A 20,702-nucleotide genomic window follows, 5' to 3' on the forward strand; every position below is an offset into this window, starting at 1 on the left:
AATTACAGTAGCTTTTATTTTTGAGCAGATCACTGGTGTTAGTCATCCTGCCGACATACGTCTCCTATTGTAGATGGTGCATCAATCCCCAGGAAGACTTACCCGTCAAAACAAGAATGTGATTACCTTTCTAAGGCTTGAAAAGCTTTAGACTAGACCCTCAACCCACAGTGATTTGCTGGCTTTTGATCCCCCTCCTCATCTGAGCATGACTTGTGCCCAACATACACCATGAGACTGTGTTAAGTAGAGTTGGCTATCTCAGTTTGAGTGGCTTCATATGTGGTTAGAGGCCAGGACCCCCAAATACTTGGACTAGTGGGAACCACAGCCACTCCCCACTCTGCATTGTTCCTTTTCACACAAAACCACTCAGAACATGCACGCGATCGCTGCCTCCTCTGTGCCCAGCTCATAGCAATCCTGCTTTTAATCAGCACCACATAGCCCTCTCGGTCTCCAGGTTCCTAGAACAGAGGCTAGTGGTTAAGTATTAAATTAATCAGAGAGACAGCCTCGCAAGGGAGGGTCAAAGTGGCAGAATTTTCTCAATACACAAAGGCTCTTCCTGTGGCACCTGCATCCAGGATTTTAATATAGATAATGAAATAAGTTGTGTATCCCCTCTGATACAGCAGGTTAGTGCTGCTGAATATTAAGGCATTTACAAAATGCAAGGTCAGAAGTTGTTTGTGAGGCTGAGTGGCTCTTAATTGACATTTCTAGTCGAGCCTCGAATAATTACAGCAAGAGTGGCCCTGGCCCCAACCTCTCCTAACCACACAGGTTTATATGCGTACGGTTGACTGATGAACTGACGCAGAAGGGTGTTTACATTATTTAATCATCAGAGCACAGCACATGGGAGAGAGCGCCGCACCACAGAGAGGTGTGGGTAACGTCGGGCAAATGACTTCTGTTCTCCAAGCTTCAGGTCCCTCACCTAGAAAATGGGATAATGATGCCCTGCAGGATACTGTGAGAGTTCCAGATAATGCAGGCAAGTGCCTGGCATAATGCCTTGCATGTACCAGACACCTAATAAATGGTTGCTTTTGTTATCATAATTAATGGAAGGCATGGCTATCTAGAGTTTTGGGGGAGCCAAAGAAGAAGATGTATGCTACAAGCTGGTTGCTTTTGTTGGAGAGAGGCCATGTTAAATGGCTCGTAGCCTGCTTACATGGAGTGGAGTTCAGGGAAGGGTTGGTGTGTGACGGGGGCAAGGTGGGGGTGAGTGGAGGGAAACAGGAGAGACAAAGAAGGGAGAGGAGGGGGGAAATAAACAGCTTTCAGAACAAGCACAAATATCTTGTTACTAGACTATAAGCTATTTGAAGGCAAAGCCCCGGTCTTATTTTAGGTTACCTTTTTTTTTCAACCCTGTTTTTATTTGTTATTACAAGCTCTATCAGCATCTAACATGACACCTGACACCCAGCAGGCACTCGGTAAATGTTTACTGATGTACGCCAGAATCGGCGCTGACCCGTGCTCACAGGTGAGGTTCTGACTAAACAGGAAGAGGAAACGGACAGTGGCAGTGTGGGACCATTGTTGAGCAGCTGTTCTGATAAGCAGAAATGCCCTTTGTCCCAGCAGCTGAGTCACTTGCCCCATCACAATGACAAACTGTGACAGGTTAAACTCACAACACCAATAATGACACGAAATCATTCCCTCGACAAAGCACTAACCCCCAGATAAGGGCTCCAGATCTTAACACAGGAAAGGTCTGTCCCAGTCTGTCACCTTCTATCCCAGTTAGTACATCAGATACATGAAGTATTTTACTGTCCCATCCTGGACTAGGCATTCTGCATACTCTTTGTTCATTAACCTCAGGACAACGCTATGTAAGATATTAAGCATAGTTTAAAAGTGAAGAAAGTGAAATTCACAGAGGTGAAGCAACTTGCCTAAAGTCAAATATCAACCAGGCTTCAAAATCCTATTGTACAATACACCCACAGAAGGGTGTATGTATCACAAGTTTTCACACACTGAGTATAGTCATGTAACCATACCCGAGGAAGAAATAAATTCCCTGTACTTCTTTCTTATCATGCCCCCTCCAAAGGCAGTCCCCTCTTCTGACTTCTCACAACTCTGTGAGTTTTGCCCAGAACACTCCAACCTATAGTAATTTCTCCTTCCACTGAATGCTTGGGTTTTTCTTCTCTGTAATTTCCTAAGAGCTTCTTGGAGTGTCAATTATTCGTTCTGTTACATACGTTGTCTTTCTAATCACGACTGTTATAAGTTTTTTGAGGCCCAGGTTTTACACTTCTTTACCTCCCCTGGCACATCTACGATGGAGAATTTACTGCACAGCATAGGTACCTAACAGTTAACTTTCTGCTTTCTGTGCATCTGGCACTGTTATAAGTATTATACTGGGGGGCGCCTGGGTGGCTCAGTGGGTTAAGCCGCTGCCTTTGGCTCAGGTCATGATCCCAGGGTCCTGGGATCGAGCCCCGCATCGGGCTCTCTGCTCAGTGGGGAGCCTGCTTCCTCCTCTCTCTGCCTGCCTCTCTGCCTACTTGTGATTTCTCTCTGTCAAATAAATAAATAAAATCTTTAAAAAAAAAAAAAAAGTATTATACTGGGATTAGCTCATTTAATCCTCCCAACAGTCCAGTGAGGTAGGTACTGTTATTTCTATAAATGATGAAATGGAGGCACAAAGAAATAACTTGCCCAAGGTCATACAGTCAGGGAGGGATCCTCCAGATTCAGCTGGGGCATTGTTAGGCCAGGGAATGCAGGAATTGGAGGGCTTTCATTATTCTATTCTCTTTTCATAAAACTTTTATTCAAGTATAAAACACATAGAAAAAAGACCACTTAAATCACACACTCAGGTTCAATGCACTCTGGGTGTGAGGAGAAAGGGACTATGGGGAGAGCATGTCTCGTTCGACCAAGCACTTGGAGTGAGCTCCTTCATTTCCAGCATGGAAGAAACTTACATCAATTCCCTGTACCCTGAAAAGCTATCACAATGCCTTTAGGATAAAAACCACCAGATCAGGGTCTGCAGGCTTCCTTATCATTTTATCAAAGGCAGAAAGAATCATCCTTAATGTTACAAACAAATTGGCCATTTTGTCCCTTCAATGCTCACCACCAGCTTCTATGGGCCAAAAATCAGTCAACATATCTCCAACTATGAAGATAAAAGTTGTAGTAAGCAGGATGTTGTGAACCAAACCAGAAACCTTGGACAAGGCAGACAGTTAACCGACTGAGACATACAGGTATCCTGGCCCTACAAGACCCTTGCTTCTTCCTGCTACCAGTGGGTTCTTCCTTTTTTTTACTCCGTGAATTTAATTATAGAAAAATAAACTGTGACTTTCTGTCAAGTATCTTTTTTATTTCCTCCCTGCTTTGAGCCTTCACTCATTTGATGCAAGAAAGAACCCTCAAAAGCAGAACTATCTCGAATAAGCATCAATGTAGAGAGCTTAAAAAACAAATAAAGTTGAATGGGTTTTTAGAAAATGAAGACACCTGTGTAACTCACAGCCAGATCAGGAGACAGAATATGATCAGCAACCCAGAAGATCCCTTAGTGCCCCATTTAGTCACTAACTGCATCCCTACGCCCTAGGGTATCTGCTATCTTGACTCATCACACCATATATTAATTTACTTATTGTTGAACTTTATATAAATGAAATTATATAGTATGTCCTCTTTATATTCATGAGATTCAATCACTTTGTTGCACGTGGTGTGTTAATTTGCATTTCATATTGCATTTTCTATGTTGAAGGATGTGGACGGGATATGATTTCTCCACTCTGGTGTTGATAGACAGCTGACAGATTCCAGATTTCATTAACTGTAGAACATTCTTATACATGTGAACATTCTTTTTTTTTTTTTTTTAAAGATTTTATTTATTTTTTTGTCAGAGAGAGAGAGAGAGAGCGTGAGAGTGAGCACAGGCAGATAGAGTGACAGGCAGAGGCAGAGCGAGAAGCAGGCTCCCTGCTGAGCAAGGAGCCCGATGTGGGACTCGATCCCAGGACTCTGGGATCATGACCTGAGCCGAAGGCAGCCGCTTAACCAACTGAGCCACCCAGGCGTCCCACATGTGAACATTCTTATACATGCTTTTCGGTACAAAATATGTGTGTGTTTTCTTGAGTATATAAGCAGGTATGGAATTATTATGTCTTTGGATATGCAAAGTTGATCATAACAAGTTACACTCCCATCTGCAGTGTTTGCGATTTCTGCTCACTCTAAATCCTTGCCAACACCTGATAGGGTCTGTCATTTTCATTTATTTTTTATTAAATATTTACTTATTTATTTATTTGAGAGTGAGTGAGTACATATGTGAGTGGGGGGAGGGGCAAAGGTAGAGAATCTTCAAGCAGACTCCCTGCTGAGTATGGAGCCTGACACAGGGCTCGATCTCACAACCCAGGGGGTCATGACCTGACCTGAAACCAGGAGCTAGACATTTAACCAACTGAGCCACCCAGGAGCCCCATGTCATTTTCATTCTAGCTATGATGGTAAGTGTATAGTGGTGTTATATTGTGCCTTTATGTGAGCTTTCACTGATGGCTGTGGAGTTAGTTGTATACCAGCTGGTCATTTGGATAATCTCTTTTGCGAGTACCTTTTCGAGGCTTTTCTGCATTGGGTGGTCTACTGTCTTGGAGTGGTGTAGAAGTTCCTTACATGTTCTAGATGTGAGTCCTCAGTCAGATAAATCTACTGCAAGTATCTTCTCACAATGTAGCTTGTTTTTCACTCTCTTAATAGCATCTACTAGCCGTCTTAATTTTAATGTAGTCTAATTTATCAGTTTTTTTCCTTTATAGTTCTTTTTGGCTCTTGCTTAAAATGCATTTTTTAGGGGCTGCCGTCATAGAGACTGACTGGTGGAGCTTCCTGAAGGCCCCAGCCTACCCAAAGTCACATGAGCTCATCTAGACCACCACAAAGCTCTTTCTCTGGAATTTTACTCTTTAGGAAATGAAAATGAAACTGAAAATGGTTGATAGCACTAGAAGAAACCATCTGAGAATCTTTGCCAGAGACCCAAATTCTGTTCTACCATCCTGAGTATGGCTTTTCAGCTTGATTTCTGTTTTTCCTTCAGTTCTGTGAGCACACCCTTCCCCTCGACCCCTCCATATTCTTCCAATAAAAATTTCTAATTAACCAGAGTCTATTTCTGTTGCTTACAACCAAAGAATCCCACTGATTCGTTCATTCACTCTCTCTATAGTGACATCTGTTTTTATATTTGGCGCTAAGCACAAAAGGACAGCTTGACGTTACACTGTGCAAACAAGTAATTTCACCTTCTTGAAACTCGGTCCTCATCCTTTCATGACCGAAGTATGATTTTTAAAAACTATGAGTTTTCTCACATGCCTGGACTCACTCTGCCAGGACACTCACTTTAGGAAAAACAATGGCATTTTCAACTCATTGGCTCCTAGAGAAATGAAGAAGGGGAAATCGAGCTAAAACTGCACATTCTCCAATAAAGCAGAGAATAAAAAGGTACAACAGAGCATAACCCCTTAACAAAGTACCCAGCAAAGACAGCTCTGCAGCTGTGCCCAAGCATGATAATTACTACCTTTTTATTGCTGATGGCTAAAATAATGAGTACTGATAATTTAAGTGGAAGAGCAAATGATATGTTGTGTACAATATTATTTAAATAAGGAGAACTTCTAAAAAGTAAATTATCCTGAATAGGCAGCATGGGGGAAGGGGGTGAAAATCTATAGAAACACTGTTTTAACTGGAAGGGTGTTTGGGGAATCATCTCAATAATTATATGTTCAGACCCTTCATGTTTCATAAAATAAGAGCACAGGCCAACATTAATAAGAGATTTAAAAAAAAAACAGAAATTATACCTCCAAATGAGTCTGAGCTAGCAAGTCATACACATATTGCATTGATGCAATTGTAACATTGGACATTTCTGGATTACAGTTTTTGGAAGTGTTTTTAGAAACTATGCTGTTTCCTTCAGCATGACCTTACTGGTGGTGAATCTTCATTCCTTGAAGTTGATTGGGTTTGACTGCTCGAAAACATTCAAAAACTCAACCTGATGAATAAATTTCTGTAAATATATTTTCTTTTAAAAAAGGGACAACACAGGGGCTCCTGGGTGGCTCAGTGGGTTAGAGCCTCTGCCTTCGGCTCAGGTCATGATCCCAGGGTTCTGGGATCAAGCCCCACATAGGGCTCTCTGCTTGGTGGGGAGCCTGCTTCCTCCTCTCTCTCTGCCTGCCTCTCTGCCTACTTGTGATCTCTCTCTGTCAAATAAATAAATAAAATTAAAAAAAAAAAAAAAAGGGGAACAACACAGGGGCACCTGGGGTGGCTCGGCTGGTTCGGCTTCTGCCTTTGGCTTGGGTCATGGGCCCGGGATCCTGGGATCGAGCCCTGTGTTGGGCTCCCTGCTCATCTAGGGAGAAGCCCTGCTTCTCCCTCTGCTTCTGCCCCTCCTCCGCTTGTGCTCTCTCTCTCTCTCTCTCTCTCAAATAAATAAATAAATTTTTTTAATTATTATTTTTTAAAGATTTTATTTATTTATTTGACAGATGGAAATCACAGAGAAGCAGGCAGAGAGAGGAGGAAGCAGGCTCCCTGCTGAGCAGAGAGCCCAATGTGGGGCTCGATCCCCGGACCCTGGGATCATGACCTGAGGTGAAGGCAGAGGCTTTAACCCACTAAGCCACCCAGGTGCCCAAATAAATAAAATCTTAAAAAAAAAAAGTGTGGGGGACACACAACCCTTTGGAGTTAGAGCAATCTATACTCTGACACTTCCTGGTTTGGGATCTTGAACACAAGAGAGTCTACTTGTGTCTCAGTTTCCTTATACATAAGAAGGAACTAACAGTCTTTCAGACGGGTGTGGCTGGTAAATGAGATACTGTACCTGAAGCTATCATATCTTTAGCTTTTATTATTGTGACTAAGGAAGGAGAATGGTTTCTGTCTGTCGAATGTAAATTGGTTCTGAAAGGGCTTCGCAAAAAAAGTTTACAGAATTTAAGCATTACCATTAGTGAGTGACAAGACTTGCAAAGTCTCTGGATTTATGCCACCCAGCTCAGACCCAGAAATTATTTTTATGTATGTATGTATATTTGTATTTATTTTTCAGACCCAGGAATTATTTTTAAAAGGATTCTAAGAACAAAACACAATCATAGAGTTAAGTACTAAAGTTGGAGCATTAATGCACAGATGTGCCTCTTGGTGTCAGAGGAGATAACTCTCATGCTCTAATTTTGAACCCATCCCTACAAAGCCCATGAAGAGGCCCATGAAGAAGGCGTAGCTATTGGTGCAGGGAAAATGGAAAAACTGACAGACGCAACTGAAGTTCTCAAAAGAAACCAGATTTACTGAGAGAACATCTTTTACCCATAGACATATATGCTAAGGGACTATGGGAGGATCAGGGGCAGAATGACTCCTTTAATAGGCTGCAACTTCAAAATTCAGAAGGCAGGCTTCTGGGATGGTGCTAGCCAGGTACAATAGGCTGGTCTTCGGACAGTCAAGCTTTATTTGGTTCAGCACTGGATTAACTGTCTTTCCTTGATATTTGCCTAAAACCTTACGCTGCCCTACTTCCAGGGGAACAGAATAGTTCACCAAACACCCAAAAAATCTGGTTACCTTGACCACTTAGGGTCCTTATCAACAAAATGAGAAAAATCACACCTACCTCATGGTACTATGCAAATTAAATGAGATCTCATGAAAAGCATCATTATAGTGTCTGACACATAGCAGTTGCTTAATAAGTAATTATGGGCTTTAAACAAAGAAAGAAAAGCCAAATGTTGCATCTGAACTGCTAAGAAGATAATCTATGGATCAAGAGAAAAACTTCATCTAGTCTGGATAATTCTACAATTTGTTGAATCTTGGTTTTGACTAACTGCTATTATATCTTGAATGCATATTTTCTCCATACCTTCTTGTTTTATCTACACATATCTTAAAATTTTGCTTAGTTGTGTAAGCCTGATGATTCATAGTCCTGCACCCCTGGGGCAATAATACATTATATGTTAATAAAATTAAAAAAAAAAAAGAATTAAAACTCACTTAACCAATCATATAGACCAAGCAATAAAAATATGTATAGAACCATATATAACCAATCAACAGAAAAATCTATTCATAAATATCCAGGTCTTGTGCTCTGCTAATTTGTTTGAATTACAGAGCTAGAGGATGAGATCCCACAGAGGCTGGTTTTTCAACAGATGATGAAATGGTCCTTCAATCAATCCTCTGGACCAGGTATTTTTGTTTTGTTTTGTTTTGTTTTGTTTTGAATCTGAATCTGTTTTGATCATGACTGTGTATCTAAGGCACAGAGTTAGTAGAGGAGCTCTCCTTCAGAGGGGAGAAACAGGAACTGTTCATTCTGTCCTCTTTGCCTCTTTCACATAATAGATGTGTATTTCCTGTGGTGAGTCAAGGATAATGTGCCAAAGACAGGAAGGGACAGGGTCAAAGGTGTCATTGTCTTGTTTGAGAATCCTCCACACCTTTACATTTCAAAAACTATGGCTCTCAAATCGTTTGATATCCATGGTCACTTGGGAAGGGCAATAAACCAAAAGACCACACATAGAGGACCCTGAATTAGGGCAGGAAGACCCGTCCCTCTGCCACTCAGAGAATTCATTGAACACCCTTGTGCCTCAATTTCCACATCTAGAAAGTACAGAGGTTGGATCAGAGAACGCTGAATTAGTCTAGTGCTTAAAACTCTGTAATTTATATCCACTCTTCCACTTTTTTTTAATGTGAAAGACAGCAATGAAAGCCACCCCACTTTCACCAGAATGAATGAAGAATAAGACACTGCTCCGATGGGACAAATGAAAGAAATAATAAAACACGAATTCCTGTTAAATATAAAAATATACACAGTGCCATCTTGCAGTCATCCCCCGAGAGCCATCTGCTCCACGAGCGATGAGCCTGCTCGTGACAGGCTCTTTCTTACCATCTACAGTAATGATGGAACAGGACCTCTGAACCCTCAAAATGGCTAATTCCAACTTATAAACTGTCGAGACTAGGCAGAGCTGCAGACGGACAGGGCACCTGCTCCCTGCTAACCGTGGTCAACATGTGAGCGGCAGGCGGCATCAGCAACGAGTGATAACACTGAAGATAACACTGGGAGACCATGGCATTCAGCCACACAACAGCCAGCTGTTATTTGTGAGCTCATCATGGCTAATAGTTCCTGAGTATTTACTTCATGCCAGCACTTAAAGCCACGTGCTTTATATACATTATTGAATGTTTGATCCTCCCCTGTACCACGTGGGTCAGGAGACCAAGGCTATGGCAGCTCAGGTCCCAGCCGTGCTGCTCGGAAGCACCGTAATGACCGTTCTCTCACAGGGAAGCTGGACAGGGGAGCTCCTGTCTCCTTTCTCCCACACCTTCTTTCCAGCTCCAGTGATTCACATTCCTTCCTCTCAAGCCCGTGAGTCCCAACAGACTGGAAAACTCAGAAAGTTTGATGCCTGACCTGCTCTTTGATTTTTTGCAAGTGTTTTCCTCTAAGTGCCAAATGGTTCAATGACTACTCCTGTCTTCCATGATTACATATACATGTACCACCGGTATCCCTAGAGTGCTTGTTGTGTTAGATGTTAATTCACGTGGCAGGTTTGAGCTGGAATTTGAGCTAAATAGCAAGACATGTTGCAGACTTGGAGGACAGGTAAAAGGGAGACTGGAACCTCCTGGAAGACACAGCTGAATGTGCCTTCCTTCTTGCACTGCATCTAGTTTTGTATCTAGCCATTGACAGGTACACAGCCGGTATGGTATAATGGGAAGAACAATGGGACAGGAGGGAGTAAACAACAAGGGCACAGGTCTCCATCGTCCTCATTCTTGCCCAGCCATCTCCGCTCTGCTTTCCTCTCCCCACACCGGAAGAGAACCCTGACACTGAGAAGTACCAAATGTCAAGGGGTGTTTCTAACTCAGGAGGGGCAAAGAAGAAGAGAAAAAGCTGAAATCTCTTTAATGGACTAAAAACAGTAACAACTTATAAATTCACACTATGTGCCAGGCACTGTGCAGAAAAACTTTTCTAAGATGATCTTACTGGCTTCCCACAAGGCTCCTATGAGGGAGACATTCTTATTAACTCTATATAAAGACGAAGAAAATGAGACACGGAGAGGTTAAATAACATCCCCAAGATGTACAGGTAGGAAGTGGCAGAGCTGAGATGTAAGAGAAGCTTTGCCGCTGAAAACAAAGGGATCTGCTTTGTAAAGAATTGTGTGAAACTGTTAGAAAGGGGCAAGTTCCTAGGAAACCAAGAGACTGCTCAGAGCAGTCCTTCTCTGGAACTAACTCGGAAAGGGGTATCAGACAGGAAAGCACCACATTCCCACATACTATCTTTGTTGAGTGTATTTTTGTAAATGAAGGAGGGGCCAATTAACACTGTCTAGTGGGACACATGAGCCTGATGGCTTGGCTGCTTGTCAGCCCAACACAGTTATCTCCTGGTCTTTGGCCAACATGTCATACCATACTGTCTCCGTCTCACTAAGTGAAAAGCAGAATGGACATACGTGTATGTGGTTTTGGGTGTGTATAGGATTCGTGCAGTGTAGGCGCAAAGCCCACAGGCACACCTTGCATTCTTGGCTAAAATTCCTTCCTCTTCATAAAGAAGAGAGATTATGTGATTGTTTTAGTCATTCTTTTCTTCCTGGAATGGCTTTGGGAGGGATATAGTCTGGCTGGGGTTTAAGCTCCCAAGCAGACCAAGCATAAAGGCAGGCTACGGACACCCTCTGTGTCCGTGGGTTTTGGTGAGAAGGGGAAGCTGGGACAACTATGCAGGCAAAGGCTGTCTTTTGCCGTGAAAGCTGAACTCTCTAAGGAGAGGAGCCAGGAGAGAAACTTGACCTTATCTCAACGGTCCATACTCTCTCTTTCTGTTTTCAAAATAAATTGAAGCTGTTTGGCTTTTTAAACCATGAATTTTGTGCTTTCTACAGAAATATAATCAGTAAATCTCCCCTAAGTCATTTCCCCTACAAACTGCAAACTCCTTGATACCAGAAGGAGTTGTATTTTCTAATTCAATCAACTTCCCTCCTGCCTCCTGTTCCTGGTTGATGAATACCCATCACACCTCCAACCTAAGGAATTCTTGCTTTTCCCTCCCAGCAGCATCTAGTCTAGGCTTGCCGCTTACATGTGCAATGGCTAGCTCTAGTTTCCCAGTGTAAGTGCCTGTACTGATCACAACTGTACGGGTTTACAGGAACTGGCCAACCGTCTTGGAAACTGGAATCCTGGTTTTTAAAGCAGAGAGATTTCTGGAGACTAGTAAACCTTTTGTGTGCTTATAATCACCTTTTGGTTACAAACTTTTCTGTGTGTGTTTTTTTGTGGGTTTTTTGGTGTGTGTGTGTGTTTTGTGTTTTCATTACTCAACACTTAAGATAAGAATTGTTTAACAAACATGCCCTTGCTTATAAAGCCCATCAGTTGAAAAAGGACACTTACAAATTAATTAAAAAGATAGAACTCCACAATTTCAGTGTTCTTCTTGCTGTATTGTCCTTATTTCTCCCTCCCTCTCTCTTTCCCTTTTTCCCCCCACCACTTTCATTCTGTATACTATCTCCTATAACTTCCTTCCAGCCACCCGGCTTCAGTTCATGGATTCTGTCACAGAAGACCAATCAGTCTAATCAAGGAAAATTGAAACCTGTCTCGTGATCAGATCAGTAACAAGAGCCCAGGGTTTTTTGTTTTCATTTCTTGCAGCATATTTTGGGTGTGGGGTGGGATGGTAGAGAAGAGAAACAGGAAAAGTAAAGCTGAAGATCCTTAAGGGCAGAGACTGTCACGTAATCATCTCTGTACCCTCCAGGAAGCCTAATGTAGCACTACATTAAACAAATACTACATAGTAAACAAATGTTTACTGAGTGGTTCCTATGCAGAGTCAATGGTGACTAAAACAGACTGGGTGCTTGCCTCCCAGAGTCCTCAGTCTCAGAATGAGAGAGAAAATTGCTAAAAACAAAAAAACAACCAGCCCCCACATAAGAAATAAATCATTACAAACTGTGCTAAGTGTGATGAAATGAAAGAACACACTTAGCAGGGAGCATAAGCCTGGAGTTCTGCTCTAGCCCCGGGGGAGGGGTTGGGGGGAGGGGGCGGTCAGGGAATCCTCCCTGAGGAAGCAACACTGAAGTGAAGACCAGAAATATGAACAGGAATTAAGGGAGCTACAGAGTAAATGATCTTCAATAAAGCAAAGGCTTTTTTCCACTTTTCAGACAACTGGAGTACCACTTTCTGTGTGTGCAGGAAAGACGTGAGTGAAATGTTAACAATGTCATCCACATCTTTCGTTCCACAGGCAATGGAATGAAGATCCTCCTATGAGCTGCCTGAGGCCACTGGGGCTAGGACTAGACCCTGGGGCTACTGGCCCCCAACCTAAAGCCCTTAGGACTACACTACAAGAACAGCAGTGGGTTGGGGATAAAATATTTTTAAAAGTGAACTTTTACATTTTTGTTTAGGATTTATTTATTTGAGAAAGAGAGAGTGTGCAAATGAGCAGGGCAGGGGTGATGGGGGTGGGGGGGCACTTTGGAGGGGGAGGGAGAGGGAGAATCCAAGCTCAGGCTGGAGCCCAACGCCTCAATGTGACCACCTCAGGATCATGGCGTGAGCAGAAACCAAGACTGTATATGTGTATACAGGTGTATAACCTGTATATATCAGGTGTATAACCAACTGAGCCACCCAGGTGCCCTAAAATTGAACTTTTAATAAAAGAACTCAGTGCTGCTTCCTCAGAATGACTGGATATATTCAGATATTTCTGACCAAAGTGTTTTTGTGAACCAGGAACAAAGAGGGAATCAGGCAGATTTCGCCATCTGCATGCAAAGTGAAAACAAGATGTAGACACGAAAACAGTACTGTGGCAATGTGATCCGATCAATTCAAAGTGATATTTAAGGTCTACTGACTTCACCCATTAGCCCAACAGGAACTACGATTAGCCCTAAACGCTAAGCTTAACGGCACCCAAGAAGCAGTCCTGAATTCCCAGGTTAGGCAGTTTTTAAATGCCTGTGACACCTGGAAAGCTAATGCCACGTAAGCAACTTTCCTGAGTAGCTTCCCCATCTTCGTCCCTCTCTTTACAACACGGCTACAGCAAATAACGACGGAAACCTCCATTTCTCAGTCTCAGTCAGCTTGCCCTTCCTTCTCACAATAAAGATACAGAATGAATTAGGAGGACTGGAGAATACAGAGGGGGAAACCCACATTCTGGTCCACTCTGGCTTCTCCAAACTTGGAAGTGAACACACCATGGGCAATAATCCAAGAGCTTCACCACCACCCTGTTTGTTAAGCAAAGATAGTAAGAGAAAGGTTTCCAAAAGCTGCCAGGGGGTGTCTCTCAGAAGAGAGGTCTCATGAAGAAGGGAGGGAGAGATACTATTGACTACCACTAAACCTCAAATCCTTCCCCACTTCACACCTCTTCGGGAGACAAAAGATTAGAAATGTCCCTCCAGTCAAAACAAGATCTCTCTCTCTCTCTGCCTTCCCATGATTCTTAGCCCCTGCTTTGCGTTGGCCTCTTTGTCTCTGCAAAGAAGCTGCTTCATTGAAACATCATAGGAAAAAAAAAAAAAAAAAAAAAACCAGTTGTCCCCCAGACAATGAAGTCCCCTGCACACAGGCATTTCCAACGTAGGCAGGAGGCAGGCGACAAAGCCTGCAAAATTCTCAACCTGTTGCTATAGTAGCAGAAAGAATGTGATTCAAGCAGCTCTGCTGAGATCCATATCCAAATCCTTCCAGTTCCCAAAGAGAACATTAACCCTTCACTGCCCCTTATTGGGGGCAGAATCACCTGGGAAGAACCCTAATTTTGTCTTGGGCCCTGGGTACTATAATCCTAGCATCTATTCACTCCTGCATTCACTCAATATCTATTTATCTGGATTTGCTTGTGCTGGCTCCTAGGTTTTCAGCTGTAAACAATGCAGATATGGCCCTTGGCGAAGAGCAAGAGGAGGAGTAGGATATTAAATCATCGCTCAAATAACAATACATTACAGAGCATTAGTCATATATGGGAGCCATATGAGGTTCTCAGGGAAGCCATCGCCAGAATGGAAACAACCTATCCAAGATAACCAGCTTATATGCTAATTCTAGCAGACTCTACATATCCTGGGCCACTGCCATTATTTGATTGTTTGCATGTGCTAATCTGACAAGAACACCACTGGAAATGCCTGTTCCCATCATATCACGCCTCCTACAAAGCATTAATTTGAATGAGTTGTTTAATCAAGTCGGCTTTCCACAAAAGATAGAAATAGCACTGTTTGTCAGAGAAGCACGGCAGGCAATTGCTGAACAATGACTAGGAAACAGACGTGGCAGGTGAGAACACAGAGAACCCAGGAAAGAAGCATAGTCACAAGGACCCTCCAAGGACTTCTATCTAAACAGCCCCCAACCCAATTTACTTCTAAGGTCAAGATGGTAACAAAGAAACGTTAGGGAAGAATATTTAGAAAGGACTCATAATCCAGCTGACTTTCCCAACATGGTAGTGCAGAAATCTTAAAGCACTGAACACCTTCCTGCTAGACTTTATTTCTCATGGAGCATTAGTACTAGGAGGGAAGTGTTTCTTAGGAAGCTAAACTCATTAGGTAATGATATCCTCATACGCTTTTTGTGAAACAAGGCAGCATCAATCAGCCTGCCGAGCAAAAGTGGAAAAACCAACGGGACAGGTTGCTAATCTCAGATGGCTAGTAGAGGCGGTTTTGTGGAATTGCATAATCTTTTGTATCTCAGTTTCCTCGGAGGTAAATCTGATACACTCTGTAGATCCAAAGGCACAGAATGATCAACAGCAATGCCTATACAACAGTGGCCTGAAATACAGTTGACCCTTGAAGAGCCTAGGAGTCAGGGAATCCAACACCCCACAGAGTTGAAAATCCACATGTAACATTTGACTCCCCCAAACCTAACCACTAATAGCCCACTGTTGCCCAGAAGCCATACCAATAAGATTAACGGTAAGAAATCTTTCCTTAAGAAAATCAGAAGGAAGAGGGGCGCCTGGGTGGCTCAGTTCTATGTCTGCCTTTGGCTCAGGTCCTGATCCCAGGGTTCTGGGATTTCAAGCCCCCTGTGAAGCTCCCTGCTCAGTGGGGAGTCTGCTTCTTCCTCTTCCTCTACCCCTCCCCCTGCTTGTGGCTCTCTGTCTCTCACTCTCAAAGAAACAAATAAAATCTTAAAAAAAAGAAAATCATAAGGAAGAGAAATACATTTACGGTACCATAAAAAACTCATGTCTGTGTGGACGTGTGCAGTTCAAAACGAAATTATTCAATGCAAACTGTACTCTGTTGTTATTCTTAGTAACACTGTAAAACAGTTTCTGCCCTGGAGAATACCTGAGCAGCTCAATCATATTTAAGAAGACTAGTTTCCTATCTTAACCAGAGGCACAGGCTAAAGGTCTTTCACCAAACAGTCCAGGGAGAGATGGGCCCTCAGAAAGGGATATTCACCCAAATCTCTTTTAACCCCTGCAACACTAGGCTAAGACTTAGGAAAATATCCCAAATGATTTGACTAGATGGAAACTGGTTTCTTTTTGCCTGAGAAAGAAATGATGGTAGCAAACATGTTGTACGATCTGAAGAAATGACTTCATCCTGACTTGGCAGTTTCTCTCTACAAATCTGTATTTCCCTGGCCTTTGACAATGGATTTGGTTACGTGACCTGCTTTGACCAAGAGATGTTAACAGATTAATGACATAACCAGCAGCCTGAAGTGAACTTGCTCATCGTGGCTTATGCTTTTTTTTTTTATGCCTGCCATCACCATGAGAAGAATGTGCCCAAGCTAATAGCTGATCCCAGAGAAAGGTTGAGGGACATTTAAGAGTAAAGGCACTCCCTGGGGCACCTATGTGGCTCAGTGGGTTAAAGCCTCTGCCTTTGGCTCAGGTCATGATCCCAGGATCCTGGGATCAAGCCCTGCATTGGGCTCTCTGCTCAGCAGGGAGACTGCTACCCTTCCTTTCTCTCTGCCTGACTCTCTGCCTACTTGTGATCTCTGTCAAATAAATAAAACCTTAAAGAAAAAAAAAGAGAGAGAGTAAAGGCACTCCCAAAGCCAAACCAGGATCAGTGGATTCTCCCCACTCTAACCTGCACACAGAAGGGTTAATAAAACACACTGTTGTATGCTACTGAGGCTTTATGGTTGTCTGTAATGTAGTGTTATTGTTGCAACAATGGAAACACTCACCTGTAAAAATTCACCTGTAGTTTAAGGGTCAAAACCTTGCTTGCTTTTTTCTCTTAATATGTAACAAGTAACAGATTTCTGATTCTCACCCCCACCCCACTGGACTGTAAGGTCCTCAAAGCAGGGTCCCATTACATCCCCAATGTCAAAGACTTACTCAGGGAGTCTATACCACGTTCTCAGTCTCAGGGGATGCAACAGTAAACATACACATGCAGCCATCAAGTCTCCACCTGTGAATTTTCCCACCTAAGATCAGGTCTGTGTGATTGCCCAAAGTTTCTTACAAAGTTGACTGATGTGGCATGAAGTACATCAAATCAGTAACGAATTCAGAACACCCGGTGTTGTTTGCCCAAATACAAGAACTGGAATCACTGCATCTTTGAGTAACGGAAGGGACCAACAAGGTCACTACGTCACTGGTGTTCAATCCTAGACAATCATTAGAGCTTTCCGAATTACAGATTCCTAGACCCCGTGTATAGACATTTAGTTGAATAATCTGACATAAGGCCCAGACATGTGTTAGGGGTTTTTGTTTGTTTTAAAGATTTTATTTATTTATTAGAGAGAGAGACGGAGCACAAGCAGGGGGAGTGGCAGAGGGAGAGGGAGAAGCAGGCTCCCTGCTGAACAATCCCAGGCCCCTGGAACCACGACCTGAGCGGAAGGCAGACATTTAGCTGACTGAGCCACCCAGGTGTCCCAACATGTGTTGTTAAAAAGGTCTCAAAGCAATGCTGATGATCACAAGAACTGGAGATGCCCTGCATCTAACAGAACCCCTCCATGCATGGCCTGAATTTCTTATGCTGAGCTCCACTGAGCATTTGTGATGATGTTAATGGACCAAAAAGTGAACACAGAGGTACTACCTCCAGGGGACCACATGAATCCATTAGCTGTTGTTAGCATAACAAACCATTCCAAAACTCAGTATCTTCAAACAGTAGGCACTCATTATTGCTCCTGAGTCCTTGGATCACTTTGTGTGATCTCTGCTGGGCCCATTCATGCATCAGGTCCACTGGCTGGTCAAGGATAGCCTCAGTCACATATCTGGTGGGGAGACAAAGGTCTCTGGGCCCCAGCAACAGAGTGCAGGCATGTCCATAGGGTGACCGGGCTAGATTCTAGGTGAGCAAGTAGACACGTGTGAGGCCACTTAAGACCTACACTGGGGACTGGTACATATGCATACTGTCACTCCAGCATATTCTGTTGGCCAAAGCTACAAGGCCTAGTCCAGATTCAGGGGCTGGGTAAACAGACTCTACCTCTTGATAAAGGGAGCTACAAAGTCCTTCTCACAACATACTCGTTTCAAAGTCTATTCTCCAAAGGGAGAAAAGGTTGCCTTAACCCAAATACGATTTCTAAGCATGGGCCAAAGCTTTCCTCTAATCGCAAAAAGTTAGACAATCCTGAAGATAAGGTTTCATCTGACATTCCTCGTTTCTATTCCCGCCTGCATACACCTACCTTACTTATTCCTCAAGACCTCAGTTTCAAAAGAAAGCCAAGGAAATCTATTTCTTCTCGGCACTATTTCATATCATCCTCTGAGGTTTTTAAAGATGATGTGGAAGGCATGGCATCCTTACAAGGACTTGTTCAGGGTGAGTGTCTCTGCGATGCCTCTTCTTGGCGTAGGATGTGAGGCGTAGGATGTGCCCACAGATAAATGTGACCAAATGATCCGCAGGGCTACATCCTGCAAAGGCCTCCACAGCCTTCTCACGAGGAGCACTTTAGTGTAAGAACTATTACAGGAAAAAGATAACACACTAGGCCGGTAAAGAGCTCCGAGGAGCAGGAAACGGGCGCTTACTGAAGATTATAGGCTAAGACTAATTATATTCCAGCTGCTTCACTCACCCGTGCCTGACTGTGCCACTTAGGAACTGCACTTAAAGGACACTGGCTGAGTCCATAACTGCGTTCCTGACCCACGCCCCGAGACATACGTAGCCTGGCTGGGATGCTGCTGGAGGTATTACAGCATCCCTACAGCTAAGGGGTTGCTTTCTGGTTTTTTAGAAAAATTACTATGACCTTTGGGTTAGTTCTACTTAAATTCTCTAAACACCTACTTATGAGGTTCGGGATAGCGAGGGGTGGTAGGGAAAGTAATTCCAGCAACCAGGAAACACAGGATGGCAAAGAAGTGGCCAGGGCTGGGTAGTGCCTGGAGGCTCCTTAGGAGGGACATGGAGGATAGAAGGAGAAAGCATGTGCTGCTCACAGACAAGGTTCTCTTAAGTGCCTATTTGGTTCCCATTTCTATGGCCAGCTTTCACTCTGCTTGGTATCACGGTCTGAAAGACTAAGCAAGAGGAGTGGGTGACATACAGTGAAATCGAAAGAAATGCTAAATTCACCATAAAGATGCCTCAGAAAAGCCAAATTCAAGAAGATACTACATTTAATTTAGTTTGCGAAAAAACTGTACAAAGTTCTGAAAATGCGTGAAACAGGCCATCGCTAGGAGGAAACACCACCCACTCACCTCTAAATGGTCTTTCATTCCAAGAACTGAGCCCTGGATCCGGGAGACAAGCAGGTGTGGCAGCACTAGCGATGGTTTGGTTTGGTTGGTTTTGTTTTGCTTTGTTTTGTTTTTTAAGATTTATTTGAGAGAGAGAGAGCGTGAGCACACAGGTGGCAGAGGCAGAGGGAAAATCTCTAGCAGACTCCCCACTGGGTGTGGAGCCCAACACAGGATTTGATCTCACGACCCTCAGCCGAAATAAAAACTCAGACACTTAACTGACTGTGCCGCTCAGGCACCCCACGGGACAGCGATGTGTTCTACTGAACATGTAGTAACCAAACTGCAAATGCTCCCAAAGGCTAGAACTGCTGCTGGTGCTGGTCACTCCATGGGCGCCTCGGAGTGGCATCCGTTTGTTTTTCAATCAAAACTGAAAAGACTCACAAAATACAAACCGGCATCTCCAGGTGAAATCACCAGAAGGGTTCCCACACCCATCTTCTGCTCACTCGGCAAAAAAGTAAGTGGCATTTTGGATGGTCTTTTAATGAGCTGGCGGATTAGGCTGCAGCCAGACTATTCTTTTGATTAATTAGCTAAGGGGAAACCAAAGCAATAAGAAAGTGAACTATTAGTATTATCACCACAGGAACACTGACAGTGACAATGACGAGGAATTACTGATTTCTTTTTTTTTTTTTAAAGATTTTATTTATTTGACAGACAGATCACAAGTAGGCAGAGAGGCAGGCAGAGAGAGAGGAGGAAGCAGGCTCCCCACTGAGCAGAGAGCCCGATGCGGGGCTCGATCCCAGGACTCTGGGATCATGACCTGAGCCGAAGGCAGAGGCTTTAACCCACTGAGCCACCCAGGCGCCCCTAATTACCGATTTCTTTTCAGAAAAAGACAACGTCAGAAGAGGGAACTAAGAAGGGGATCTTCACCCCGCTCGCGCTCCTCCCCACTTGAACACACATACACACACACCCCCCACAACTTCATACCCTTCTTTGCACACTACTTTTTAGTAGTGCTTTTTAATGCTGTTCTAAAAACCTAGCTATGTGAGGTACAGGCTGCTCTTCCTGGAGAATCCTTTTTTTTTTTTTTTTTTAGAATTTATTTTTCATTTTAGAGAGAGACAGAGACAGAGAGACAGAGCACAAGCAAGGGGAGAGGAAGTGGAAGAGGGGGAGGCAGGCTCCCCGCTGAGCTGGGAGCCCGATGTGGGGCTCTATCACAGGACTCCGAGACCATGACCTGAGCTGAAGATAGATACTTAACCATCTGAGCCACCCAGGCGCCCCTTCCTAGAGCATCCTTACATTGCCTGCACAGCAGTGCCAAGGACGAACCCGTGGCTGCATTTGCAGGGACATCCGGGCACAAAGCAAACTTTCACATGTGTCAGGGGAGTGCCTCGGCTTTGGGCAATTTCTATTCCAGTTTCTGCACCATTCTCCTATGAAACCCCTTAGCTCAGCATCTCCACTCTAATGTAACCACAGTGTAAGTCCTCGTGGCTGTTCAAGGAATGGGGCCATCTCAAACATACTGTAATAGTGGAGTATCAAATTCACATTACACATAGCTTTATCTTTCCTACAACCTTTTTCCCGAAGTTTCCCCAAGTATTAAAGTTTGGGCTATGCCAGGAACCAGAGAGGCAGCTTCATTCCCCCACGTTCAGTGCAATCAACTTCTTGTGTTTAGAATAAATATTTGAAACTCAGAAGCCTGTTAACAATGTAGCACTTGATTACTCTGAATTACTCTCACCCACAGCATTGAGGG

At 43.5% G+C, this 20,702-nt stretch overlaps 1 protein-coding gene across 2 annotated transcripts in view; it reads right to left on the minus strand.

The window, feature by feature from the left end:
* The window catches only part of STON2 (stonin 2), a 147,519-nt gene that overhangs the window by 34,499 nt on the left and 92,318 nt on the right, over nt 1-20,702 (minus strand). The window lies entirely within an intron of this gene.

This window comes from Lontra canadensis, unplaced genomic scaffold (assembly GCF_010015895.1).
Source record: "Lontra canadensis isolate GAN:19392208 unplaced genomic scaffold, GSC_riverotter_1.0 scaffold64, whole genome shotgun sequence".
Lineage (NCBI taxonomy): Eukaryota > Metazoa > Chordata > Mammalia > Carnivora > Mustelidae > Lontra > Lontra canadensis.